The following is a 16,677-nucleotide window of genomic DNA, read 5'->3' as shown; positions in this document are numbered from 1 at the left end:
TCTAGAACTAAAACATCTTCATTTTTTTAAAACTTATCCTTTTTGCTAAGTCCTCTAAAACCTTTTATATTAGTCTTAAAATGTTATTTAAAAAACTTTTCCTGTTTTTTTACCACCCCCTTCAATTCTATCACATGTAATTGGGCTATGAAAACTTAAACATTTATCCAAAATCAATACATCCAAAATGTGACCAAGATATTTAATCATATATACATTCAAGGAAAAAAAAGTGAAATATACTCTTTGACAACTGTGGTCTCAACTTTCTGCCCCTTTGTTTTTTTGTTTTGATTCTTTGATTGTTTTATTTGGCAATTTGACTTAAACATGCTAACTTGCTTCAGTCGTTTCCTGAACTACAGCCCACCAGGCTCCTCTGTCCAAGTCTTCCCAGGCAAGAATAATGGAGTAAGTTGCCATTTCCTCCTCCAGAGGATTCTCCCGACTGAGGAATCAAAGGCATGTCTGTCCCTTCTCCTGCATTGGCAGGCATGTTCTTTTTTTTTTTTTTTTTTTTTAATTTAACTTTACAATATTGTATTGGTTTTGCCATATATCAAAATGAATCTGCCAAAAAGAGGCATGTTCTTTACCACTAGCTCCACCTGGAAAGCCCCTCATTTGGCTATAGATGTGTGCTTTTTCTCAGAACTGATAGCTGTTTTTGAACCCTTTCATGAATTTACTCATACTTACCTACATTCTTACTATTTTATTAGAACTGAACTTATACCTTTGTATTACCATAATTTCTCTAAGGAGTATTCAAACATGATATCACTTTCTACATTTAAAAATATAACTATCGGGAAAATTCTATCTTTAAAATAATTCATTTATTTAATGAAATTTTATTGAGCAATTCTCAGTAGCAGCTTTCACTTTCATGTGTTGGAGAAGGAAATGGCAATCCACTCCAGTGTTCTTGCCTGGAGAATCCCAGGGATGGGGGAGCCTGGTGGGCTGCCGTCTATGGGGTCACACAGAGTCAGACACGACTGAAGTGACTTAGCAGTAGCAGCAGCAGCAGTAGCAGCTGGTAAACAAAAAACAGAGAAGAGGTGAAGCTCAAAATTCATAGGAGATACAGCTCTGTAAACAAATAGTGGTTCTTTGAAGCAAGAACCAAGCATAGGACAGTGTGTGAACCCGCAGAAGGGGGAGGTTGCTGCCTGGGAGACCCTGTGTTCTGCCTTATGAAGAATGAGTGGGACCTAGATGACCGGGCCGCATGAGGCAGGGCTGGGTGTGTATGAGAATGTGAATGGGGTGGTAGGGGTCCCAAACAGAAGGGAGGTGCATGGGTTGATGTTTAATTTTAAAAGAGTACAGCAGTTTTTGACTTGTGAGTTTGAACCCTCTATTACTTCCATAAACCCCTTATAAATGAAAGTGTCAGCTCATTTCAGTTCTTATAACTATTCTGCTTATTTGTGGTACAGTAGTTAAATTGGGGCCTAAGTCTTTTAAATTTCTTTTGTTATTTCCTTCATTGTTTTTACTTGGTCTTGTTTTGCTTCTTTTTGTGACTAGGCAAGTAAACCTGCTAAGTGAAACTAACTCTGTGTTTACTAAGAAATACTCAACCAGCCAGCCAAATGACATGCCCCAGCATACACCAGTGACCTCCTGCAGGAAGTGTCCATGATGCTCATGGGGCTGGCTGTATGTGAGATCAGAGGTTTCATCTGTAGTTAATAAAACAATAATGCACCCTGTAATTGGTGCTGAGTTTAACTTTCTTAAATTGAGTCAATTAAGGGGAGGGTTAGGTTTCTTTTTAAATGTGCCTGAAGTAACAGACGGAGAAGGCAATGGCACCCCACTCCAGTACTCTTGCCTGGAAAATCCCATGGACAGAGGAGCCTGGTAGGCTGCAGTCCATGGGGTCGCTAAGGGTCGGACATGACTGAGCGACTTCACTTTCACTTTTCACTTTCATGCATTGGAGAAGGAAATGGCAACCCACTCCAGTGTTCTTGCCTGGAGAATCCCAGGGACAGGGGAGCCTGGTGGGCTGCCGTCTATGGGGTCACACAGAGTCGGACACGACTGAAGTGACTTAGCAGCAGCAGAAGTAACAGACCAGTTTTGTTTGCTTGTTTTTATTTAATTGGAACCTTAAAAATCATCTTAAAAGACTCTCCAAAGGTAATGTTAAAGTGAAAGTGTTAGTCGCTCCATCATGTCTGACTCTTTGCAACCCCATGGACTATAGCCTGCCAGGCTCCTCTGTCCATGGGATTTCCCTGGCAAGAATACTGGAGTGGGTTGTCACTCCCTCTCTAGGGGATCTTTCTGACCCAGGGATTGAACATGGGTCTCCTGCATTGCAGGCAGATTCTTTACTGTCTGATCCACAAGGTAACATCATAACATACTAAAAAATTTTGATCAGTGAGATGTTATATATTTGTGCTAATAAATCTAAAGGTCAAGGAATCCTGGAAGAAGCAGCAGTTGCGAAGATCTGGGCTGCTTGTTACTATACAGCCTGGTCCTGATACACTGGGGAGATAGGTCAAATTAGTGGCACTGGAAAACAGAATGGAAAGTTGGTGCAAGGCTGGCTAATGGATCCAAAAAGTGCAGTGAAAGGCTAGAGGTGGTAGCAGAAGTTAGAAGAATTCAAGAATTACAGTGGATGATACGTTGAATGAGTCCACATTCTGATCTCTTAAAATATTCAAATGCTACAGTGTGCTGAATTGTAACGGTGATGTCATGCATATAGACGGACTGAGCTGTGTTCAGGTCTTGTTAGCCTGTGGTTTGGGGACTAAGTTCAGCAGAATGCCACATTTCAGAAAAGAGACAAATCACCAAGCATTCGGGAGAGAACAATATAAATGATAAAAAAGATTGAGGAAACACCAGCTATGAGGGGAGGTCACGAGAACTGAGAATTTCACTCTAAAAAAAAGACTCACAAAAGATGATAGCTTTTTTGTATGAATAAAAAGCATAATAAAAAGGACAGAAATTGGTTTCTTTCACTGCTGGGTGGAAATAAATAAGAAATGATTGGCATGAACTTCAATGAGTAAAATAGAAGGGATATATTTTTTACTCTAAATGAATTATTATCTGAAAACCTCTGTATTAAAACACTTTTGAGATTGTACAGTTAACTACACAGGGATCTCAACATATCAGTGTGGGATTTTCTTTGAATAACCATGTAACCTGAAATTAAATGTGTCCATGATAACACAGCCTCTTAATTTTGTGTTAATGTCTTTCTCAAATAATATTAAAAGATACATTTTTTCTTTTTAAAAAAAATTTTTGGAGTAGAGTTGATTTACAATGTTATGTTAGTTTCAGGTGCACAGCAAAGTGAATCAGTTGAGTTCAGTTCAGTCGCTCAGTCGTGTCTGACTCTTTGCGACCCCATGGACTGCAGTACACCAGGCTTCCCTGTCCATCACCAACTCCCGGAGTCGGCGATGCCATGCAACCATCTCATCCTCTGTCGTCCCCTTCTCCTCCTGCCTTCAGTCTTTCCCAGCATCAGGGTCTTTTCCAATGAGTCAGTTCTTCCCATCAGGTGGCCAAAGTATTGGAGTTTCAGCTTCAGCATCAGTCCTTCCAATGAACACCCAGGACTGATCTCCTTTAGGATGGACTGGTTGGATCTCCTTGCAGTCCAAGGGACTCTCAAAGGTCTTCTCCAACACCACATACATCTGCATATATCCACTCTTTTAGATTCTATTCCCATATAGGTCTATAGAGTACTGAGTAGAATTCCATGTGCTATTTGGTAGGTCCTTATTAGTTATCCATTTTATGTATACCAGTGTGTATATATATATACACATATATATGTATATATATATTTATATATATATTCATATATATATATATATGAATCTCAATATTCCAATAAAGCTTTAAGCCAAGACAGGGTAAAGGTTTTAAATGGTTAATTTTTAAAAAGTAATCAGTAGTGATATCCATTCCCTAACATAAATTGATAACTGGTATCAATACTCTGGGCTTCCCTGGTGGCTCAATGGTAAAGAATTCACCCACAGTGAAGGAGATGCAGGTTCAATCCCTGGGTTGGGGAGGTCCCCTGAAAAGGAAATGGCAACCCACTCCAGTACTTTTGCTTGGGAAATCCCACGGACAGAGGAGCCTGGTGGGTTCTTGAGGTTGCAAAGTGTCGGACATGACTTAGAGACTAAACGACAACAAATCAATAATCTACTTTAAAAATACCCTAAAACAGCAGAAGACCTTGTTCATTGTGGGAAAGTAAAACTGCTTACTGAATTAAAATTTACCGTGAATTCATTTAAATTGAAAAAAATAAGGTCATTTTATAACAAAAATTGTAAGTAGGGGAGCCTCTGTGGAGCTTTGCAGCATACATAATACATAAGCTTAATATTGTTGTCCTTACTGATGATAATAATAATGAAAATTATATCTACTTTATTGAGTATTTATTACATTCCAGGCATTGGTCTAAGTGTATTTGGTATATGATTTTTTATTTTTTATTTTCCTTTTACAAAGAGAAATCCAAAACTTACAAAGGTTAAATGTAACTTGCCAAGATTATACAGCAATAGGTGGGGTTGGGGGAGAGATCTGGGCTTCCATCTAAAGCCTATCTTCTACCCTACAGCCTAGAATTCCGTGATAGTATATCAAATTTCCATATATCAGTAACAGATGTTTGTTAAAAAATGATAAAAACAAAACAAAGAAAAAACAAAAAAGGATACCCAAGAAAGCCAGTTTTTTCTGTGCACAAGAGTCACTGGGGAGACTAGTTAAAGAGTTTATACTGCCCCCTCAGAGCTCTGATTCATGGGTGAGATGGGGCCCAAGAATGTGACTTGCTAATAATTTAATAATTTTCCGTATTATTAAAGATGCCGAGGCTGCTTATCTGTGGCCCACATTTTGGGAACCACTGGTATTAGGATTGGTTATGGTCTTCAGAGTCAAAGACACTGTGATCAAATTGCAGCCATTTGACTAAGTAAACTTAGGAAAATCACTTGGTACATCATCTGAAAAGTGGCAAGACTACTAACAACCAAACAGGTAGTGAGGATTATATAAAAGAATGCCTATAAGGACCTGACCCTTGTAAGAAATTATACAACATTCAGCATCTCTGAAGTTGGCTTCTACTTATTTTTTTTTTAGCTTAAAAAATTTTTTTTTTCATTTAAATTTATTTATTTTATTTTGACCACCCCTGTGTAATGGGTTGGAGAAGGCAATGGCACCCCACTCCAGTGCTCTTGCCTGGAAAACCCCATGGACAGAGGAGCCTGGTAGGCTGCAGTCCATGTGGTAGCGAAGAGTTGGATACAACTGAGTGACTTTGCTTTCACTTTCCACTTTCATGCATTGGAGAAGAAAATGGCAACCCACTCCAGTGTTCTTGCCTGGAGAATCCCAGGGACAGGGGAGCCTGGTGGGCTGCCGTCTACGGGGTTGCACAGAGTTGGACACGACTGAAGAGACTTAGCAGTAGCAGCAGCAGCAGTGTAATGGGTGGTGTGAATTTGAGATGGAGAAAGTAGAACAGTGTGGAATAGAACAGGATAAGACATTGATAGAATGCCTTCAATATTAGACTTAACTTTCTATAAATTTTGAGGATATAAGGATGTGACTTGTAACATAAAAAATAAAATAAAACATTACCATAGAGGTTCTAAATCAAGAGCAGGGGGACATTTGCCCCTCTCGCCACTGCCTGTCTTGGCCTCTGGGTAAATGTTAGTTTCCTCCCTGCCCTTAATCAGGTGCTGTTTTGGTACCTGCCCCTCCCTCAGTCATAGCTGTTGTTAATCTCATAGTGTAAAGAGCTCTAGTTAAGTGCCTTTCCTTTTGTCTGCTCTTAGCCCATCAATAATTGTTGAACTTGTGTGAGAGCATAAAAGTGGCAGGACAAAGGGCTCTTTCCATTATGGTTTTTAGGTATTTGGTTCAGAAACCTCATGTTTTCTTCCCTGAAAACATAGATCCTAAGTTACTGGCCATGTTTTCACGTTATTATGGTCCTATTCCCTCTGCTCTTTACACTCTTTTTTATATTCTTTCCACTACTCATCGGCCTGCTGTACATTTTCCTACCAGCCAGTCCTGCCATTCTAGTGGTCGGTCACCAGCGTAGTCCTGTTGCAAACTAGTGAACACAGCTCAGAGTCTGTATGGAGCAGTGGGAGAGGCAGGGTTCCCCAAACCTCCAGTCAGTGGGGGTGAGGAATCAGGTTTGCTCCTAATTTGTCAGTAGGCAGCTGTGGGTTCAGACAAGTCTGTCAATGTCTCCAAGTTTTCAACCCTGTTTCTACAGTGAGGGAATTGTATCTAAATCTCTAGTGCATCCCTCAACTCCAACAGTCCAAAATTTCACACTCACTGTGCTTGAACTTAAATCATAGTTTCCTCACAACATGTCCAGTTTGGGTTCTCTTTTGATTGCATAGTTAAAGGGAGCATATGTTCTTTTATTGATGTACTTAACAAGCATGTATCAGGCACTGTGCTAGACACTTTGAAGGAAGCATCCCTTCATTCAAGAAGTGCCAGCCCCTGTTACCTGACTGGCATTGAGAATACGTGATCTGCACCCTTATCTGCACTAAAGATGAATGCAGGGGCAAGGAGGGCAGTGTAGGAAGGAGGCAGAAATTGTTCAAAATAATCACACAAAGCTAAAGATGAAACTTAGGTGTGTGATGCCCTGAGAAAATTTGACCAGTCCTGTGGAAATGTGACCAGAGCAGGGAGAGCAGGGAGAACTTCCAACCCTGATCACTGGGGCTGGAGATGAAGAGACAGGGCATATTTGAACATGACTGAGGAATGAAAGTGACAGGTGTTAATGAATGTTTGGATAGAAAAAATAAGAGAAAGGAAGGCAATGATGACAACTGATGAAAATAATCCCTTGGGCTCAAACTTTTATGCATATGAACTGCCTAAAATGGCATTTTAAGTCTATATCCAAAATTCTCCATCATACATTTAAATGATTTTAAATTCCAGCATATTGTAAAAATAGACTTTTTTTTTTTCAGTAAAATTCTTTTCAGGCTTTTAAATGTCTCCAGTGGATCTGAGACACCATAGCTATTTTATACTCATCATTAGCCATTTAAAAATATGATTACTTATTTACTAAACACTGTTGCTGTTAGGTTGCTTCAGTCGTGTCTGACTCTGTGCGACCCCATAGACGGCAGCCCACCAGGCTCCCCCATCCCTGGGATTCTCTAGGCAAGAACACTGGAGTGGGTTGCCATTTCCTTCTCCAATGCATGAAAGTGAAAAGTGAAAGTGAAGTCGCTCAGACGTGTCTGATTCTTAGTGACTCCATGGACTGCAGCCCACCAGGCTCCTCTGTCCATGGGATTTTCCAGGCAAGAGTACTGGAGTGGGGTGCCATTGCCTTCTTCGTAATACTGTGCTAACAAATGTCACAAATTAAATACTTCACAGAATCATTACAATATGTAAAATTTTCTCTTTATTTGGTAGTGTAATAAAATGCACCCTCAGAAGACACAAGATGAGTGAATGACAAATATGCCTCTCTTCTGGAAAGTGAGAGAAAGTGGGAGAAGGGTTTTTATGAGAAGAGAAATATCCATTTAAGAGTTTAGAATGCAGAAATGGATCGCCAAGTGTGTGTTAGTCACACAGTCATGTCCAACTCTTTGCAGTTCCATGGACTGTAGCCCACCAGGCTCCTCTGTCCATGGGATTCTCCAGGCAAGAACACTGGAGTGGGTTGCCATTTCCTTCTCCAGGAGATTTTAGCAACCCAGGGATCGAACCCGGGTCCCCTGCATGGCAGGCAGGTTCTTTACCATCTGAGCCACCAGGGAAGCCCAGGGAATTATCCTTAGGTACTCCTTGAAAAGTCTTCCTTTATGCCTAGGGTTATGAACACGTCATTTTGAGGACACCCACACTAGGATGTAGGAAGAAGTGGAATGGATGAGAAGTAGATGAAGTTGTCTAGGGAGAGAATGTAAGAAGGGAGTTCAAGGCCAAGAATTAGGAAATCACAGCATGGAGTAGCTGGGTGTAATTCACACGTGTTGAGGCCCCTGAGGGTGAATATTTACGGTGTATTCTAAAAGTTGTTTTATTTCCTCTGCCAATTTTTGTGTATTTTTCACTTACTATTAATCCTTTCCACTATAAATTTTTAAAGTTGCATCTATTAAACAGTGGTAAAGAATCCTCCTGCTAATGCAGGAGACACAAGAGACTCAGATTTGATCCCAGTGTCAGGAAGATCCTCCGAGGTAGGAAATGGCAACCTACTCCAGTATTCTTGCTGTAAAATTCCACAGACAGAGGAGCCTGGCAGGTTATAGTCCATGGGGCTGCAAAGAGTTGGACATGACTGACTGTACAAACATACATATATATCTGTAAATAAAGATATGTAAAAATGGTATAAAATCTAAGAACTATATACTTTTTCTTGTAGATGTCCCCAAGGGACTTTATATAAATTTTAGTTTTACTTTAACTCATATCCATCAAAAATGCAACTAATTGCCTCTACCTTGCATTATAAAATAGGCATTTTATATCTAAAATAATTTAAAAAATACTTTTATGATTGTCTCATGTTTCAAATATTTGACTCACAACATCCTCTTTCAGTGTTAGCCAATACTGCTTTTACAAGTAGTGTATTTCTTTACCTCCTAACCAATATCTGGCATAAAATCTGTTTTTCTAGGGGGTTAAAATATCAGAAATTATTTCATTTTTAATTTCTAAGAATTTAGGAAGTATACTACAAAAGGCAATTATAGTCCCAGTGTATTATATTAAGAAACTTCAAACTGATTGACCTGTATTTTCAGTCATTCTCATTTTTACTTGTATGTGAGCATCCTATGTGTAATTTGTTTGGCTAGTTATTTATTTCACATTGAGCACAGTTCAGATACTGTTAATAGAGGACTTCGTGCACTATGGATGTGATTTCCTTCCTTAATCTTTTTTTTTTTTTATAACAGACTAGTCCTTTGAGGTGAGAAGAAGAATATAATGAATTAGCTACTAGAATGTTTGTAGTGTAGATTTAAAAAGTACTTTGAGCTTGTTTTCCCTTTGCTTAATCCAAAACTTGAGAGCATGTACTTTTGTTTACTTTTATCTTTGCTGTTCAGTTGTTATATCCTGTTCGACTCTTTGTGACCCTATGGATTGCAGCACACCAGGCTTCCTTGTCCTTCACTATCTCTTAGAGTTTTGCTCAAGCTCTTGTCCACTTAAGTCCATGATGCCTTCCAACCATCTCATCCTCTGTCACATCCTTCTCCTCCTGCCCTCAATGTTTTCCAGCATCAGGGACTTTTCCAACAAGTCAGCTCTTTGTATCAGGTGGCCAAAGTATTGGAGCTTCAGCATCAATCCTTCCAAAGAGTATTCAAGATTGATTTCCTTCAGGACTGAGTGGTTTGATCTCCTTGCTGTCCAAGGCACTCTCAAGAGTCTTCTCCAGCACCACAATTTTTTTAAATTTATTTTTTTATTGAAGGACAATTGCTTTACAGAATTTTGTTTTCTGTCAAACCTCAACATGAATCAGCCATCAGTTCAGTTCAGTTCAGTTGCTCAGTCGTGTCTGACTCTTTGCGACTCCATGAATCACAGCACGCCAGGCCTCCCTGTCCATTACCAACTCCTGGAGTTCACTCAAACTCATGTGCATCGAGTTGGTGATGCCATCCAGCCATCTCATCCTCTGTCGTCCCCTTCTCCTCCTGCCCCCAATCCCTCCCAGCATCAGGGTCTTTTTCAGTGGGTCAGCTCTTTGCATGAGGTGGCCAAAGTATTAGAGTTTTAGCTTCAGCATCAGTCCTTCCAATGAATACCCAGGACTGATCTCCTTTAGAAATGACTGGTTGGATCTCCTTGCAGTCCAAGGCACTCTCAAGAGTCTTCTTCAACACCACAGTTCAAAAGCATCAATTCTTCGGCACTCAGCTTTTTTCACAGTCCAACTCTCACATCCATACATGACTACTGGAAAAACCATAGCCTTGACTAGATGGATCTTTGCTGGTGAAGTAATGTCTCTGCTTTTTAATATGCTATCTAGGTTGGTCATAACTTTCCTTCCTATAGGTATACATATATCCCCTCCCTTTTGAACCTCCCTCTGCTCTCCCTCCCCATCCCACCCCTCTAGGTTGATACAGAGCCCCTGTTTGAGTTTCCTGAGCCATACAGGAAATTCTCGTTGGCTATCTATTTTACATATGGTGATGTAAGTTTCCATGTTATTTGCTCCATACATCTCACCCTCTGCTCCCCTCTCCCCATGTCCATAAGTCTATTTTCTATGTCCATTTCTCCAGTGCTACCCTGTAAATAAATTCTTCAGAACCATTTTTCTAGATTTGACATATGCAGCACCACAATTTGAAAACAGCAGTTCTTAGGTGCTCAGTCTTCTTTCTGGTCCAGCCCTCACATCAGTACATGAATTACTGGAAAAGCCATAGCTTTGACTATATGGACCTTTGTTGGCAAAGTGATGTCTCTATTTTTTAACATACTGTCTATATTTGTCATTGCTTTCGTTTCAAGGAGCAAGCATCTTTTAATTTCATGGCTGCTGTCACCCTCCACAGTGATTTAGGAGCCCAGGAAAAAAAAATCTATCACTGTTTCCCCTTTTTCCACATCTATTTGCCATGAAGAGATGGGACTGGATACCATGATCTTAGTCTTTTGAATGTTCAGTTTTAAACCAGCTTTTTCACTCTCCTCTTTCATCAAGAGGCTCTTTGGTTCCTCTTCGATTTCTTCCATAAGGGTAGTGCCATCTTCATATCTGAGGTTGTTGATATTTCTCCCTGGCAGTCTTGATTCCAGTTTATGAGTCATCTTGCCTGGCATTTTGCATGATGTAACTTATATGCAGAGTATTTCATACTCTGCATATAAGTTAAATAAGCAAGGTCACAATATACAATCTTGACATACTCCTTTCCCAGTTTTGAGCCAATCTGTTGTTCCATGTCCGGTTCTAACTGTTGCTTCTTGACTTGCATCCAGATATCTAAGGAGACACATAAGGTGCTCTGGTATTCCTATCTCTTTTAAGAATTTTCCATGCTGCTGCTGCTGCTAAGTCGCTTCAGTCGTGTCCGACTCTGTGCAACCCCATAGACGGCAGCCCACCAGGCTCCCCCATCTCTGGGATTCTCCAGGCAAGAACACTGGAGTGGGTTGCCATTTCCTCCTCCAATGCATGAATGTGAAAAGTGAAAATGAAATCGCTCAGTCGTGTCCGACTCTTAGGGACCCCATGGACTGCAGCCTACCAGGCTCCTCCATCCATGGGATTTTCCAGGCAAGAGTACTGGAGTGGGTTGCCATTGCCTTCTCCATAGTTTGCTGTGATCCTTTAAAGGATAAATACTTTCCTTCTATTACCTTTATGTTCTAGGAATTTTATATTTCAGTAGTTGTGGCCGGTTACTTTATTATGAATTGTTTTTGCATAAATCCAACAAAGATAATCTTTAAAGCAAAAAGTGTTGTGGGGACCTCTGGAATAATTCACAATTATCATCAAAATTATTGCCATCATTGATGTCTTTTTATTAATTTATTCCTCAGTAGTTTTTCAAAGTTAAAGCATAAAATCTTAAATATGCTGCATCCGTCACTGTGATCAATGCAAAATTACAAAGTCAAGTTCACAAGTCACATTTGAATAATGGAATACCTGGATCATAACTTGAAAGTTTGAAAGTTTTTAACTTTCAGCTTGATTTCTAAAATAAAGTAGTATGTCTTCCACAGTAATATCTACTTAATGTGGTTAATCAATATTAATTCAGACTCTGTCAGCATTTTATCGGAAAAGGCAATGGCACCCCACTCCAATACTCTTGCCTGGAAAATCCCATTGGCGGAGGAGCCTGGTAGGTTGCAGTCCATGGGGTCGCTAAGACTCGGACATGACTGAGCGACTTCACTTTCACCTTTCACTTTCATGCATTGGAGAAGGAAATGGCAACCCACTCCAGTGTTCTTGCCTGGAGAATCCCAGGGATGGGGAGCCTGGTGGGCTGCTGTCTATGGGGTCGCACAGAGTTGGACACGACTGAAGAGACTTAGCAGCAGTAGCAGTATTTTATTCATGTACCAAACATACCCTGAGTCTCTACCATATCCCAGGCATTGGGCTAAAAGGCACTGGTATTCAGTGATGAGCTAAAGGACAGTTTCTTCTTTCCTGAAGTTGACAGTCCAGTGGGATAGACTGAGACTAATCAGATGTCATACAAATACTGTATAATTTTAGTGTATTGAGAACCAGAGGGAGATTTATAAGACAGAAACAATGTGACCCATCAGTAAGGCTGACATTCCTGCAGAGTGACAATTGACCTGAGGCCTGCAGAAAAGATACACACTCAGTAGGCAAAGAGGGAAAGATGTTAAGAGGAAGGAACCGTGTATAAAAATGGCCTTCGTTATTATCTATTTTATAGATAGTAGTGTGTATATGTCAACCCCAATCTCCAAATTTATCCCTCTCTCCACCCTTTCGCCCCTGGTAACTGTAAGTTTGTTTTCCGTATCTGTGACTTTATCCGGGAACTCTTCTCAATATGTGTTAATGACCTATATGGAAAAAGAATCTAAAATGACTGGATATATGTATATGTACAACTGATCAATTTTACTGTACAGAAACTCATACAAAATTATAAATCAACTATACTCCAATCATTTTTTTAAGTCACCTTAAAATATAGCCTTCTTCCTCAAAGTAATTTATCAAGATTGAAGTCTTGGTACTGTGAAAAATTTAGCTGATTGTGCAGAATCTATACTGACCCAAGAACATCCTCTGGTAGCATTATAATTTCATTTTCAGTTAATCAGTTTTGTTTTTATTTACTGAAAAAAGCAAAAATTCCAGTTAATTGATTAAGCTCCATCATCAAAACTTAAGAAGGAGATTTTTTGCTAAGATTAAAATATATTGACAAATAGAAATGTATTGATAAACTATGGAGAAGAGAAGCAATATATGAAATGTAGCAAGTAGACTTGCTATCTGAATTGATCCAATTGTGAATTCCTTTGTCAAACTGGAAATCTTTTACATAACTAGTAATCAATCATGACCTGCCTGACTTTCTGTATAAGGAGAAATCATGCATTAAAATTAATTTGTTGTTCTGTCACTCAGTCATGTCCGACTCTGCAATGCCATGAACATGCTAGGCTTCCCTGTCCTTCACCATCTCCCAGAACTTGCTCAAACTCATGTCCATTGAGTCAGTGATTCCATCCAACCATCTCATCCTCTGTCGTCCCCTTCTCCTCTTGCCTTCAATCTTTCCCAGCATCAGGGTCTTTTCCAAGGAGTCAGCTCTTTGCACCAGGTGGCCAAAGTATTGGAGCTTCAGCTTAAGCATCAGTCCTTCCAGTGAATATTCAGGGTTGATTTCCTTTAGAATTGACTGGTTTGATCTCTTTGCAGTCCAGGAGACTCTCAAGAGTCTTTTTCAACACCACAGTTCAAAAGCATCAGTTCTTCGGTGCTCAGCCATCTTTCTGGTCCATGTCTCACATCCATACATGACCACTGGAAAAACTGTAGCTTTGACTACATGGACCTTTGTTGGCAAAGTATGTCTCTGCTTTTTAATATGCTGTCTAGGTTGGTCATGACTTTTCTTCCAAGGAACAAGTGTCTTTTAAATTCATGGTCGCAGTCACCATCTGCAGTGATTTTGGAGCCCAAGAAAATAAAGTCTCTCACTGTTTCCATTGTTTCCCCATCTATTTGCCATGAACTGAAGGTCTGTCTAGTCAAGGCTATGGTTTTTCCAGTGGTCATGTATGGATGTGAGAGTTGGACTGTGAAGAAAGCTGAGCACCAAAGAATTGATGCTTTTGAACCATGGTGTTGGAGAAGACTCTTGAGAGTCCCTTGGATTTCAAGGAGGTCCAACCAGTCCAGTCTAAAGGAGATCAGCCCTGGGTGTTCTTTGGAAGGAATGATGCTAAAGCTGAAACGCCAGTACTTTGGCCACCTCATGCAAAGAGTTGACTCATTGGAAAAGACTCTGATGCTGGGAGGAATTGGGGGCAGGAGGAGAAGGGGATGACAGAGGATGAGATGGCTGGATGGCATCACCGACTTGATGGATATGAGTCTGAGTGAACTCCAGGAGTTGGTGATGGACAGGGAGGCCTGGTGTGCTGCAATTCACGGGGTCGCAAAGAGTTGGACATGACTGAGCGACTGAACTGAACTGAACTGAACTGATGGGACTGAATGCCATGATCTTAGTTTTTTGAATGTTGGGTTTTAAGTCAGCTTTTTCACTCTCCTCTTTCACCCTCATCAAGAGGCTCTTTAGTTCATCTTCGCTTTCTTCTGTAAGGGTGGTATCATCTGTGTGTCTGAGGTTACTGATATTTCCCCCAGCAGTCTTGATTCCAACTTGTGCTTCATACAGCCCGGCATTTCTCATGATGTACTTTGCATATAAGTTAAATAAGCAGGGTGACAGTATACTCAAGGAGTGGCAATAACTAAATGTAGAAGACTTTATAGTCTGTCTTCTCCTTATGCTTCTCTAGAATCACACTGAAAGTAACTCTTTTTCTTGCCATTTGGAGAATTCAGTATATGTTATCTCAGTTCAGTTCATCATCAGATGAATACTTGACTGAATGACCTCCTTGCAGAATGTACTTTTAATTTACTTTTTGGTGTAGCAGGGATTTTAATTGCATTGAGAGCTAATATAACTCTGGTAAGTGCATGATTCTATTAATTTTCTTATAGTCACATTTAGTTTGTAATATAAATGCATTAATGATTGTATATTCTAATTTAAAATGCAGAAATAATCATACACTTATTTTCCATTTCCCAACTCTTTTGGCTTTTCCTGACATTTTACTTTAAAAAATTATATTACTGGACATGCTTAGAGGCAAATAGTCAATAGTGTTTTTTCAAAGTATTTTAATTTTTATAGAGTGTGCTTTTGAAAATGGCTTCATCTAACTTAACTTTTTGTCTTCTTTTTGTCTAATTGGCTTTTCCCCCATTTCTGCCAAAAATAATTTTCTTGTCATGCTAGCATTGTTTGCCTAATATTATACCAATTTTAGGCAGAACACTATTGAACTCTTGTGTCATCTGTCAAAAGATATGTATTAATTAGTTGTAGAATAGCTCTATTTTAACTGCCTGTTTATCACAGTATAAGTACTAGGTGAATATAGATTTACATGGGCAACACAGGGAGCAATGGTGATTAAATGTACCATAGTAATCATTATTTACTAAGCCAGAGCAGAAACACCAACATAAATATTTGCAGCTTCAAAAGCATTCTTATGTACTAACACAGAGTAGATTATACTGATGGGTTCAAGATTCATTGATTATAAGGTTTATTTCAACTACTTGAAGCACTATAAGTAAGAAATTTCCTCCACATTTTCCAAAAATAATATAAGCATTGCTATTAGCATTAACATTTCTTTTATATTTTCCCCCTTATAATTAAGACTTAGGACTGATTTTTATACATATAATTTACTCTATCTCAAAATGAAAATAATTCATGTGAGTCTTTCTAATAATAGTGTGATAGTGAAAGTCATTCAGTCATGTCCAACTGTTTGCAACCCCATGGAGTATACAGTCCTTGGAATTCCTTCTTCAGGCCAGAATACTGGAGTGGGTTCCCTTCTCCAGGAGATGTTCCCTTCTCCAGGGGATCTTCCCAACCCAGGGATTAAACCCAGGTCTCCCAAATTGCAGGCAGATTCTTTACCAGCTGAGCCACCAGGGAAGCCCAAGGATACTGGAGTGGGTAGTTTATCCCTTCTCCAACAGATTTTCCCAACCCAGGAATTTAACCAGAGTCTCCTGCATTGCAGGCAGATTCTTTACCAGCTGCCTGGTGTGATGATATTTACTCCATATTGTGATAATGTTAATGAAAGATGTTCCTAAATATCAAATATTGTTTTGTGTAACCCATATCTTAAAATATCTGAAAATGAGAAAGAACTTTGATTACTTGTAATTTCTTAGCAATAATAGGAAAAATAAAAACACATGCACAGGGAGAGGGTGGGGAGATTTGGGAGAATAGCATTGAAACATGTATAATATCATGTATGAAACGAGTCGCCAGTCCAGGTTCGATGCACGGTACTGGATGCTTGGGGCTGGTGCACTGGGACGACCCAGAGGGAGGGTGGGGAGGGAGGAGGGAGGAGGGTTCAGGATGGGGAACGCGGGTATACCTGTGGCGGATTCATTTCGATATTTGGCAAAACTAATACAATATTGTAAAGTTTAAAAATAAAATTAAAAAAAAAAAACACATGCACATACTTGCATGGACTGAAAAGATACATTCATATCTTCTAAAAGCTATGTCTAAATCCTAAACCCCATCTGTGAATGTGATCTTATTTGGAAATAAGATTTTTGCAGATATAATTAAATTAATGATTTTGAGCTGAGATTTCATGGATTAAAGGTGTACCCTAAGTCCCATCTTCAGTGTCCTCATCAGAAGCAGAAGAGAAAGAATAGAGAGACACAGAAGAAAATCCATGTGAAGATGGAGGCAGAAATGGAAGTAATTCACTTGCAAG

General features: G+C 39.6%; 1 protein-coding gene across 2 annotated transcripts in view; it reads left to right on the top strand.

Annotated features, from left to right (window-relative positions):
* Positions 1-16,677, top strand: part of TRHDE (thyrotropin releasing hormone degrading enzyme) — a 450,253-nt gene that overhangs the window by 406,221 nt on the left and 27,355 nt on the right. The gene's annotated exons all lie outside the window — the stretch shown is intronic.

Source organism: Bos indicus x Bos taurus, chromosome 5 (assembly GCF_003369695.1).
Source record: "Bos indicus x Bos taurus breed Angus x Brahman F1 hybrid chromosome 5, Bos_hybrid_MaternalHap_v2.0, whole genome shotgun sequence".
Lineage (NCBI taxonomy): Eukaryota > Metazoa > Chordata > Mammalia > Artiodactyla > Bovidae > Bos > Bos indicus x Bos taurus.
This window is presented reverse-complemented; position numbering and strand designations above follow the sequence as displayed.